Genomic DNA, 13,459 nt, shown 5'->3' with positions numbered 1-13,459 from the left:
AGCCCTGTAAGTTCTCTTATTGTCAGCCACATTTTATGGATAAGGAAAGTTCAGTACAGAGAATACCTTGCCCAGGCCTTCACAGCAATGTGGTAGGAGCACAGTTCAGACCCCAGCAGCAAATCTCAGACAACTTGTACCTTCTCAGTCATTCTTGTTCATTGCTTCTTGCTTGGCTAAGGTTTTGAATTTTAACAGTTTCACAAAGCAGTAGAGTACATAACCTTCTGGGCCTTGATTTCTGCTAACGTGATAATAAACAGTATAATGTTTTCCCTTAGATGCAGCATTTACATTGCATTAGAATAGGGAATCAGCCCAGGAAATGCCCTCTTCTTCTAGGCTGATGATCTCATGAAAAACTTACATTATTTGGCTTTTGCCTAAGGAATCTGAAACAGGGGAAGTGGAATGGGGCACAGAGCTGAGTGGCCCAGGATACTAGTTCCAGCATAGCCGTGAGCTTACACATGGCTGGGGGGTGATTCCATATTTGGAAAATGAAGAAACTGGGTTCCACTCAGCACTGACTAAGGGGAACTTTCATGTTTTGGGAGTCACTCTCCCCTGGGAGTTTCCCAGCTCTGTGGGAGAAGGAAGAGCAAATTATCTTGAAAGAGATAGCTCTCTGGTACCCACCTTGAATCACACAGATTACGCTGAAATAAAGAAATGAGTATTTCTTTCCTGCTTTGGATCTGGGAGGCTGCTGATTGGCAATGGTTACTATGCTTAGGTTTTCAACTGGCTCAGTTACCCTTCCTAAAATAAGCCACCGGTGGTAGAGCTGAGTCATTGTCATACATGAATATGTGGAGGGAAAAAATGACAAAGGTCACAGAGGCTCAGTGGATTATTTCCCTTCAACAAGACACCACCCCTCGTCCCAGCCAGCCCCCTCTTTTTTGTTTTCTTTCAGATAAGCTGTGTACCTTAAATAGAAAACACAGTCCGCAGCCAGTCACTGTGCTTCAGCCTGTTCATATCCTGGTCTTCGCTTGGGGCTAGGTCTTGTCCCTCCACCTGGATTTTTATATTTTTCTGAGCAACAGAGGGAAATATTAACGACATTTACAACTTCATTTTACAGTTTGCAGAGTGAGTCCAAAGACCTGACTTCTTGAACAGTCAGTCATCCCCCTGGTGATGTGGCAACCTGAGGACAAGTTCACAATGTTCTCTCCCCCCCCCCCCTCAGATTTATTTATTTATTTATTTATTTTGACAGGCAGAGTGGATAGTGAGAGAGAGAGACAGAGAGAAAGGTCTTGCTTTTTGCCGTTGGTTCACCCTCCAATGGCCGCTGTGGCCGGCGCATCGCGCTGATCCGAAGCCAAGAGCCAGGTGCTTCTCCTGGTCTCCCATGGGGTGCAGGGCCCAAGCACTTGGGCCATCCTCCACTGCCTTCCCGGGCCATAGCAGAGAGCTGGCCTGGAAGAGAGGCAACTGGGATAGAATCCGGCGCCCCAACCGGGGACTAGAACCTGGTGTGCCGGCGCCGCAAGGCGGAGGATTAGCCTGTTAAGCCACGGCGCCGGCCTATTTTTATTTATTTGAAAGACAGAGAGTTACAGAGAGGTAGAGCCAGAGAGAGAGAGAGAGAGAGAGAGGTCTTCCATCTGCTGGTGACCACAACGACTAGAGCTGAGCTGAGCTGATCTGAAGCCAGGAGCCAGGAACTTCTTCCGAGTCTCCCACATGTGTGGCAGGGGCTCAAGGACTTGGGCCATCTTCTACTGCTTTCCCAGGCCATAGCGGAGAGCTGGATTGGAAGTGGAGCAGCTGGGACTTGAACTGGCACCCATATGAGATGCCGGCTGTGCCACAGCCCCGGCCCCCACAATGTTCTCTTGAGGTGGTGACTTCTGATTAGGGAAGGATCCGTCCTGGGGAAAACGAGGAAGTCATTTTGTCTGATAGTCTTCCTATTCAGTTTCTGGGGATTCTTTTCTACCTTCTGGAATCTGTTTTCCGCTCCCCCCTCTCAGGGCCAGCGCCCTCATTCTGCTTTCTTCTCAAAGCCTCTCACTTGTTAGGGCTCAATCTTCTTAGCTGTAAAACAGGAAGAAGAATGGGGGATGAAATCACTAAAGTTCTTTTTTTTTTTTTTTTTTTTTAGAGAGAGATATAGAGTTCCCACTCATGTTCTGCTCCACACTCACAATACATCTTGGAGCTGGGAGCTGGGAGCTGGGGAGCTGGGAGCTTAGAACTCAATCCAGGTCTCCCACATGGTGGCAAGAACCCAACCACTTGTGGAGCCCAGCATTGAATCCAGGTACTCTGATTTGGGATGCAGACATCTTAAGTACTAGGCCAAATGCCTGGCCCCCATTAAAATTCTTCCTTTCTTATAAACATTTATTTAAAAGGAAGACTTACAAAAAGAGATAAGGAGAGACAAAGAAAGAAAGATCTATCTACTGGTTCACTCTCCAAATAACTGCAATGGGCAGGAGCCAAGGGCTTCATCCAGGTTTCCCATGTGGGCAACAGGGACCCAAGTACTTAGGACATCTTCTACTGCTTTTCCAGGTGCTTTATCAGAGAGCTGGATTAGAAGTGGAGTAGCCAGGATTCGAACCAGTACCCAGATGGGATGCTGGTGTTGCAGGCTGCGGCTTAATCTTCTGTGCCGCCATCTTCTACTGCTTTCCCAGGCCATAGTAGAGAGCTGGATCAGAAGTCAAACAGCCAGGACTTGAACCAGCACTCATATGGGATGCAGGCAGCGGCTTTACCCACTATGCCACAGCGCAGGCTCCTAAAGTTATTTCTTAATGCAATCCTCCTCTCCCCCAATTCTGCCTTCCTAAGAATTAGTGACATAAACTCTAAAATTAACCCATGCTTCTTTCCCTTATCTGATAAATTTCCATTCTCTGATTTCAGCTAGCTATTTGGTAGAAAGCAGTTGAGGGGCCAGCACTGTGGCGCAGTAGGTTAATCCTCTGCCTATGGCGCTGGCATCCCATATGGGTGCCGGTTCTAGTCCGGCTGCTCCTCTTCTGTCCACTTTTCTGCTGTGGCCTGGGAAAGCAACAGAAGATGGTCCAAGTCCTTGAGCCCCTGCATCCACGTGGGAGACTCTGAGAAAGCTTCTGGCTCCTGGCTTCGGATCCGCTCAGCTCCGGCCGTTGTGGCCATTTGGGGAGTGAACCAGCGAAGAAAGACCTTTCACTCTGTCTCTCCCTCTCACTGTCTGTAACTCTACTTCTCAAATAAATAAATAAATAAAGTTTAAAAAAAAAAAGAAAAAAAGAAAGCAGTTGATTAAGCAAAATATAAAGCCTCTCTGGGGCCAGTGCTGTGGCGCATTAGGTTAAAGCCCTGGCCTGAAGCGTCGGCATCCCATATGGGCACCGGTTGTAGTCTGGCTGCTCCTCTTCTGATCCAATTCTCTGCTATGGTCTGGGAAAGCAGTAGAAGAGGGCCCAAGTCCTTGGGCTCCTGCACCCACATAGGAGACCCTTAGGAAGCTCCTGGCTCCTGACTTCGGATCGGCTCAGCTCTGGCCATTGCAGCCATCGGGGGAGTGGAACAGGATTTAAAAAAAATAAATAGCCTCTCTCTGGCTCTGTCTTTCAAATAAATAAAAAAATCTTTTTTTAAATGAGTGAATATTGAATCATGTGCTTCATAAACTGTTTCTTCCTCAGACTATTATGCACAACAAAACTTAACTACATTCATAAACAAATTAGTACAATAGGTTTATCCAGCCTGGATCTTCGAGATGCAGTCCAAAAGCACCTCAAGTCAAAGGTATCCACCATGAACTCATTATTATATATATATATTTTTTTAAAAGATTAATTTATTTATTTGAAAGAAAGAGTTACACAGAGAGAGGAGATGCAGAGAGAGAGAGAGGTCTTCCATCCGCTGGTTCACTCCCCAATTGGCCGCAACGGCCGGAGCTGAGCCGATCCGAAGCCAGGAGCCAGTAGCTTCTTCTGGGTCTCCCACATGGGTGCTTGGGCCCAAGGACTTGGGCCATCTTCTACTGCTTTTCCAGGCCATAGCAGAGAGCTGGATCAGAAGAGCTGGGTCTTGAACGGGCACCCATATGGGATGCTGATGCTTCAGGCCAGGGTGTTTACCCCACTGCACCACAGCATCAGCCCCTATTATTTATTTATTTATTTATTTATTTATTTATTTGACAGGTAGAGTTATAGACAGTGAGACAGAGGGACAGAGAGAAAGGTCTTCCTTCCGTTGGTTCACTCCCCTAATGGCTGCCACGGCTGGTGCTGCACCAATCCGAAGCCAGGAGCCAGGTGCTTCTTCCTGGTCTCCCATGTGGGTGCAGGAGCCCAAGCACTTGGGCCATCCTCCACAGCAGAGAGCTGGACTGGAAGAGGAGCAACCGAGACTAGAACCCGGCGCCCATATGGGATGCTGGCACCGCAGGAGGAGGATTAACCAAGTGAGCCACAGCACTGGCCCCATTATTATATTTTTGAAAGCCATCTTCCTTTCTGCAATAGATATCTTAAAAAATATATTTACTAGTTATTTGAAAGAGTTACAGAGAGAGAGAGGTAAAGAGGGAGAAAGAGGTCTTCCATCCTTTGGTTCACACCCCAGATGGCCACAATGGCCAGGGCTGGGCCAGGCCAAAGCTAGGAGCCAGGAGCTTCATTTAGGTCTCCCACATGGGTGCAGTGGCCCAAGAATTTAGGCCATCCTCTACTGCTTTCCTAGGCCATTAGCAGGAAGCTGGATCAGAAGTGGAGCAGCCAGTACAATATGGGAAGCTTGTGTCACATGCATCAGCTTTACCCTCTATGCCACAGTACCAGTCCCTGAAGTATTATCTTGAAGGGTGGTAGCACTATTTACCCATTTGCTCGAGCCAGAAGTCTTTTTGTCATTCTCTATAAATAGCTCTCTATAAATTCTGTCTATTGCATCTCTTAAATGTTTCTTGGACCCATACCATTGCCACTGCCTTAGCATGGGGGTTGGGGAGGCACTGAGGGAGAGTAGGTACAGATGGAAAGCCAAGAGAAAAATCTAAGTAAAATCAGTATAAGCAAATGCACCAAGGCTTTAGCTTAACTAACCAGACAAAGGTCTTGATTCCTACAGAGTTCCCAATATAGAAATAAAATATCTGCACTTACTTAGATTTAACCAGGAGCAAGTATTTGGCGCAGCTGCACTTGAACATCCATATCCCATTATGGAGTGCCTGGGTTCAAATCCCAGCTCTGCTCTCTATCCCAACCCTCTGCTAATGTGTACCCTGAGAAGTAGCAGGTGATGGCTGAAGCAGTTAGGTTCCTGTCACTCACAAGGGAGACCTGGATGAAGTTCCTGACTCCTGGCTTCATCCTGGACCAGCTCTGGCTGTTGCAGGCATTTGGAGATTTGGGGAGTGAATCAGCAGATGCAAGATCTCTCTCGATTTGTCTCTCTACCTTTCTAAATAAATAAATAAAAATTTAAAATTCAGTCATGAGACTGAAGTTGGAAGAGCATATGTGAGAAAGGTCTTACTTTTCAGACTGGAAGGTGGGTAGGACGGAGGCAAGGAAACTCAGAATGAGGAGAGTCAAACTATCATATATGTATCCATGTTTTTGTTAGTCTGGGCTTTGTACTAAAGTAGAAGCCATGTTAGATAAGTGAAAATTAGGTTGAGGGCTATATTCTCTTCTCATCTGGTGCTCAGAAAGATGCTGCCCCAAAAACCACCCCGTACTAACCTAGGGAACAAACATACCACATTGGTTCAGCTGTGGGGTCAGGCCCTGGGAAGAGCAGAAGTTAAACTTTCCCAAGGCTAGTCTAGACTTGGGGTGGTAGCAGGGGTAGGAAGCAAGTGGCTCTGAGGTGAGGGCTGCAGGAAAGGCTGCTATCAGAACCAAATTTAGAGATGTCTCACTTAGCATCAGAGTCAAAGGAGGCCAATTTAGACAGGGAGTAATGCCAAAAGCACAGATCCCACATTCTAGCAACTCAAAACTTCAGCTCTGAAGGCCAGCTGGCTATCCAGAGACCAAGAGAGCAAAGAGCATTGTTTAGTGGCCAGAAAATAGAGAGCAAATGTCACTGCATGGGTCCAAAGACTGCATGCACCTTTTTTTTTTTTATTATTTTTTGGACAGGCAGAGTGGACAGTGAGAGAGAGAGACAGAGAGAAAGGTCTTCCTTTTTCCGTTGGCTCACCCCCCAGTGGCCGCTGCGGCCAGCGCTCTGCAGCCGGCACACCATGCTGATCCGAAGCCAGGAGCCAGGTGCCTCTCCTGGTCTCCCATGCGGGTGCAGGGCCCAAGCACTTGGGCCATCCTCCACTGCACTTCCGGGCCACAGCAGAGAGCTGGACTGGAAGAGAAGCAACCGAGACAGAATCCGTCCCCCGGACCGGGACTAGAACCCGGGGTGCCGGTGCTGCAGGCGGAGGATTAGCCTATTGAGCCGCAGTGCCAGCCCGCATGCACCTTTAACCAGTCAAGTGGCAGAAGCTCTTCTGCCCAATACATCAAACCCTGTTAAGGGGAGAAGTAGGAGAGAGAAGAGTTAGCTCAAAGACCCAGCATTGTTATCCACGAGATTGCACATGACCTGAAGGAACTGTTTCAATAATCGGTTTAGACCAAGTTTTCCTTTGAAGTAGGTCTGTTCAGTGAGTGAGGGCTCAGAAAGTAGGCCAGATTAGATTTAGACAAAACAAATTATATTTTCTCTGCTTACCTAAGCATGATGTGAACGAACCTCCAAGCTAAGTTTCTGCCTTTCTCTTAGCAAAATCTCCCAGATTTTAAAGGCCCTCATCCCAGCACCCTTCAACTGTTCTTCCTCTTTACATCATTGTACTTTGTGCATACTTAGTTTGTTGCACTTTCATAATGGATTTCGATTTGTGCTGTCCTTACTAGACTGCTCATCTTGGGGGTAGGTACTATGCCTGATTCATCTTGACATTAGGCCTAGCACCTTTCTTTACCTTGGGGTTTATTTTTTTAAAGATTTATTTATTTATTTATTTATTTATTTATTTGAAAGGCAGAGTTACAGGGGCAGAGAGAAAGAGAGAGACAGAGACAGAGAGAGAGAGATAGACAGAGAGGTCTTCCATCTGCTGGTTCACTCCCCAGATGGCCACAATGGCTGGAGCTGTGCCAATCCAAAGCCAGGAGCCAGGAGCCAGGAGCCAGGAGCTTCTTCTGGGTCTCCCAAATGGGTGCAGGGGCCCAAGGATTTGGGCCATCTTCTACTGCTTTCCCAGGCCATATCAGAGAGCTGGATGGGAAGTGGAGCAGCTGGGAATCGAAGCAGCTCCCATATGGGATGCCAGCACTGCAGGCGGTGGCTTTATCCGCTGTGTCACAGTGCTGGCCCCTACCTTGGGTTTAGCACAGGACCCAGCACTTAACAGGCAACAAATGTTGGCTGAATTGTACTGAAAAACTTTTTTTTTTTGAGAGTCAGAGAGACAGAATTAGAGAGAGTAAGCTCCCATCCATTGATTCACTTCCCAAATATAACAACTAGGGCTGGGCCAGGCTGAATCCAGACTGGAACTCAATCCAGGTCTCACACATGAGTGTCAGGAACCTGATTACTTGAGCTATCACCATTGTCTCCCAGAGTCTGTGTTAGCAGGAAGCTGGGTCAGGAGTTGGAGTCAGACATTGAACCCAGGCACTCTTGATACAGGATGCAGGCATCTTAACCACTAGGCTAAATGTCCACCCTATACTGAGTTTTTAAAGGTAATGGACTTCAGGCCGGCGCTGCAGCTCACTAGGCTAATCCTCCACCTTGTGGCGCCGGCACGCCGGGTTCTAGTCCCGGTTGGGGCACCGATCCTGTCCCGGTTGCCCCTCTTCCAGGCCAGCTCTCTGCTGTGGCCAGGGAGTGCAGTGGAGGATGGCCCAAGTGCTTGGGCCCTGCACCCGTATGGGAGACCAGGAGAAGCACCTGGCTCCTGCCATCGGATCAGCGCGGTGCGCCGGCCACAGCGCGCCTACCGCAGCGGCCATTGGAGGGTGAACCAACGGCAAAAGGAAGACCTTTCTCTCTGTCTCTCTCTCTCACTGTCCACTCTGCCTGTCAAAAAAAAAAAAAAAAAAGGTAATGGACTTCAGGAATGATATTTTGGGTCATTGAGACCTTCCTTCAAAATCGCATGTACAGGGGCCGACACTGTGGCATAGTGGGTAAAGCTGCCACCTGCAGTGCCGGCATCCCATATGGGTGCCACTTTAAGTCCCGGCTGCTCCACTTCTGATCCAGCTCTCTGCTATGGCCTGGGAAAGCAGTAGAAGATGGCCCAAGTCCTTGGGCTCCTGCACCTGCATGGGAGACCTGGAGGAGGCTCCTGGCTCCTGGCTTCAGATTGGCACAGTTGCAGCCAACTGGGGAGTGAACCAGTGGGTGGAAGACCTCTCTCTGTCTCTACCTCTCTCTCTAACTCTGTCTTTCAAATAAATAAAAAATCTTAAAAAAAAAAAAAGAAAGAAAGAAACAGGTTCTGGGTGTGGGTGATTTTCCTACAATTATAATCTACACCTTTATCATCTTTTTCACTTGAGACTCAAGTGAGGGACAAATCCAGGTTTCTTGCTGGCGGATCTCACTGGATACTTACCTACTTCAGAGACAGCAAGTCTTGCTTGCACTTGACTTCTCTCCCATGAGCTTGATGGAGACTTCCTGGATCACCTAATGAGATGGCTAGATACTAACCATGTGATATTTGGGAGAAAAAGTAATTTTCATTTCTTATTCTGTGATTTTCTATATTTAACAAATTTTTCTATACTGAATATGCATCCTTCTATAATCAAGGGATAAAAAAAACCTAACCAGCCCACTGTATTAAAAACATTTCTTTGAGGTTGGCACTGTGGTATAGCAGGTAAAGTCTCCCACTGCAATGCCAGTTCAAGACCCGGCTTCTCCACTTCTGATCTAGCTCCCTGCTAAGGCACCTGGGAAAGCAGTAGAAGATGGCCCTGCACCAATGTGGGAGACCTGGAAGAAGCTCCTGGCTCCTGGCTTTGGCCTGGCCCAGCTCTGGCTGTTGCGGCCATTTGGGGAGTGAACCAGTGGATGAAAGATCTCTCTCTCTCCTCCTCTCTCTGTAACTCTGCTTTCAAGTTAAAAAGAAAATCTTAGAAGAATCCATATCTTTTATTTCCAGAGTGAATTTTGGCTTGACGTGTAACAAGTACACTGAGAGGTGGGTGATGAGCCTCCGCTTCTTCTCAATTCATACTGGAAGAAGTGGAGAGAAAACAGACCTGAATTCACACACCATGAACAATATACTTTGTACCCATTAAAAAGAGCCTCAGATACCAGGACTCATGTTTAGCCTCCTCCTCTTCCAGGCAACTCCTGCTAGTCCAAAGTCTTGAGAGTCAGGGAGTAAAATGGAACAGTTCTTGTCTGGAAGCCTCCTACCTTCAACACATTTATCCGTCTTGGTGCATTAAAAGGCTTTCAGAGAACAACCGAGGACTCACAAAGGTACTGTGGCATGTTTCAAGAGTCTGGAATTCCAGGGCCAGCCTGCCTCAGCAAGCATGTGCTGGGCTGTGTGGAGTGATGACTCACCTGGCATTTCACACAGCCAGAACTAGAAGGCCCCAGGCCCAGGAGCCCACTTTTCTCTTCCTTTTTCAATACTCTTTCCTCAGCTAAGAAAAGGTGGTAGGTGAGAACAGAGAAACTGATTCATATGGAGCGACTGTAAAAGTTCCAGAAGGCCAGGCAAACAACAGGACTAGTAATTTCAGCCTCCCAGTGATTATAGTCATTGTGCTGAGGAAGAAACTCCTCCCTTCCTGCCCTCATCAACTCCCCCCTCTCTTGGGCCCCCCTTTCCTACTGTCCTCATTATTTTTACAAGGCCTAGGAATCTCTTGAACTGGAATTTCCTTCCCTTTAGGAATCACGAGTAAACACTCTAAAGTGGAAAAGTGACCTGTTTTTCCTTAGTGACTGTTAGTCTTTAATAAAAATCTCAGCCCTTCGGGGTTAGAGGTGGGTGCTAGGAGGTAGTATCACTGCCAGCATACTTAGAAGCTGACTAATGGGACTCAGCTTCAAGGCCCTGTTTCCTGTCTGTCACTCCCACCCACAAACAAGAATCACAGGATTTCAGGATTTCAAGAAGCCTTTACAGGTTCTCTGACAAACCCCTTCATTGTTCAAAGAGTTGAGGTTCACAGTCTTAATCACACTTAGCGGCACCCAGTAGGTAGTCAATAACTATTTGCTCTTTTTTGCTGACCTAAGTTGTACAAAATGACCAGACCATACTAGAATACAACTTTCCTGGTTTCAAAACCATTTTCTTTCCATTCTATCACATTGACTTATCACATAGACTTAAGTCTGCTACAGTCATGCACTTCATAACATTGTAGTCATCAGTGTACCGCATATACAATGGTGGTCCCAACAAACTACAGTAGAGCTGAAAAATTCCTATCACCTGCTGACGTCAGAGCCATCGCAGTCATAAAGCAATGCATTACTTGTGTGTTTGTGGTGATGCTGCTGCAAGCAAATAAACCTACTTGGCTGACAGTTGTTCTAAAGTGTAGCACACACCATTATGTACAGTATATAATATTGACAGTGATAGTAGTTGCGTGTTCTTGGTTTATGTATTTACTATGCTATGCGTGTAATGATTATTTTGGCACATACTACTTCTATTTATAAAAAAAGATCACTGTAAAATAGTATGTAATCTTACAGCAGAGGCAGCCTCATACACCACATGTTTACTGAGTCCCTTGATTGCATCAAGAGGCCAGGCTGGGTGGCTGACCCATATCATCTGGGTTTGTGTAAGTACTTTATGATGTTCACAAAACAGTAACACCACCTGGTGCCACATTCATCACAATCTACCTCCATTAATAAGTGACTCATGGTTATATAGCCATGAATATTATTTCATTATTTATTTATTTTTCATTATTCATTTATTTGAGAGGCAGAGAAAGAGACAGAGAGCTCCTATCCACTAGTTTACTCCCCAAATGCCTTCAACAGTCCCAGCTGGGTTAGAGCTGGAACCATGAGCCTGAAACTCAATCTAGGTCTCCCACCTGAGTGGCAGGGGTCCAATCACTTGAGCCATCACCTACTGCCTCCCAGGGTGTGTATCAGCTGGAATCTGAAATCTGGAGCTACAGCTAGGAATTGAAGCCAGGCACTCCAGTGTGGGACACACGGGGCACATCATGGTGCCTGCATCTCAACACAGAGTGCCTGGTTTGAGTCCCAGCTACTCCATACTTCTGATTCAGCTTCCTGCTAAAGTGCTTGGGCCCTGCCACCCTTGTGGGAGACCCAGATGGAGTTCCTGGCACCTGGCATTGGCCTAGCCTAGCCCCAGGTGTTGTGAGCATTCAAGGAGTGAACCAGCAGATAGAAGATATCTGTTTCTCCCTGTTATTCTACTGTAAACTAAACAATAAATCTTTAAAAAATAGGAACACAGGCATCTTAACCGACATCTTAACCACTAAGCCAATCACGGCCGCTCATTTTTTTTAACAGCTATATTGAAATGTAATTCACATACCATACAATTCACTCATTTAAAGTGTAAAATTCAAGGCAGGCATTTGGCGCAGTGGTCAAGACACTGCTTTGGAATGCTCACATCCATCCTGGAGTGCTTGAGGAGCCCAGGCTCCTTATCCTCCCATTCTGCTTTCTGTTAATGTACACCCTGGGAGGCGGCAGAAGATGGCTTAAGTACTTGGATCCCTGCACCCTACGTGGAAGACCTGGACTGAGTTACAAGCTCTTGGCTGCTGCCTGGCCCAATCCCAGTTGTGGGAATTTGGGGAGTGTAGCAGTAGATGAAAGATCTTTCTCTCTCTGCCTTTCAAAACAAAAGAAAAAAATATTATAAAAGTGTAAAATTCAGTGCCTTTTACTATATTTACAGAGTTGTATTTAGCACCACAATTGAGTTGAGAACATTTTCATTACCTCATAAATAAAGCCTAAACTTGGGGTCGGCGCTGTGGTGTAGCAGGTAAGGCTGCCGCCTGCAGTGCCGGCATCTCGTATGGGCACCAGTTCAAGTCCCAGCTGCTTCACTTCTGATCCAGCTCTCTGCTATGGCTTGGGAAAACAGTGGAAGATGGCCCAAGTCCTTGGGCCCCTGCACCCACCTGGGAGACCTGAAAGAAGTTCCTGGCTCCTGGCTTCGGATCACCACAAAGCTCTGGTCATGGCAGCCAACTGGGGAGTGAACCAATGGATGGAAGACTTTTTCTCTCTGGCTCTCCTTCTCTCTGTGTGTAATTCTGACTTTAAAAAAAGAAAAGCCTAAACTCATGAGCTGTCATCTTCCTTTTCCCTTATCCCACTATCTCATTGCTTCCTAGTCCTAGGCAACCACAGATTTGGCTATTCTGGACCTTTCATACAAATAGATTCATATTGTATGTGGTCCTTGGTGGCTGGCTTCTTTCACTTAGCATGTTTCAAACATTCATCCCTATTGGGGGATGTACTTTTTATTGCTGAGTAACAGTCTACTGTATACATATAATTCACCAGTTTATAGCTATTTATGTGAATTTCATTTTAAACATTTAAATGTGGGGCCGGCACTGTGGCTTAGTGGGGTAAGCCGCCATCTGCAGCACCAGTAGCCCATATTGGCACCGATTTGAGTCTGGGCTGCTCCATTTCGGATCCAGCTCTCTGCTATGGCCTGGGAAAGCAGTAGAAGATGGCCCAAGTGCTTGGGTCCCTGCACCTACCTGGGAGACCTGGAAGAAGCTTCTGGCTCCTGGCTTCAGATCAGCGCAGCTCTGGCCATTGTGGCCATTTGGGGAGTGAACCGTGGATGTGAGATCTCTGTCTGTCTCTCCTTTCTGCGACTCTTTCAAATACATGGATAAATCTTTAAAAAAATTTAAATGTGAACTCTGTTACCAGAAGTTTAAAATCAACATAAATATATATTTCATGTCTTTGTTGAGCTTATAACTAAAAAAATCTTATTACAAAGACGTAATTATAATCTTGTACCTGAAAATTGGCATTTTCCCCTAAATTTTCTGATGTGTATAGTAATATTGTGGAAAGGAAAATAAAGAGTTGCTCTAAGCTTTACTGCTCATCTGACTCCCAGAAAAATATAATCACATTAATATACATAGATTGCCTGAGTGACATCCCTCCAGAGGAGAGAAGAAAGTGAAAAAAGAAATCAGATATTTCCTGATTTTCAGATGTTAAGAAGAGAAAGAACATTAGAGGCTCACACCCAACCAAGTAGTCTGTACTTCTATAACCCAGACATCCCCAAACAATATAAGGGTGGATGTGGGGTGAGGGTGAAAAAACAAGACAGCACAGAACACAAATTCAGTACATTTGACATAAGACTTAGCATTTTGTTTTGTTTTTTCTTCTGACTCTATAAATTGACTGTGGCCCAACATTCATACTGTTT

Source organism: Lepus europaeus, chromosome 18 (genome assembly GCF_033115175.1).
Source record: "Lepus europaeus isolate LE1 chromosome 18, mLepTim1.pri, whole genome shotgun sequence".
Taxonomy (NCBI): Eukaryota; Metazoa; Chordata; class Mammalia; order Lagomorpha; family Leporidae; genus Lepus; species Lepus europaeus.
Note: the sequence above shows the minus strand (reverse complement) of the source record.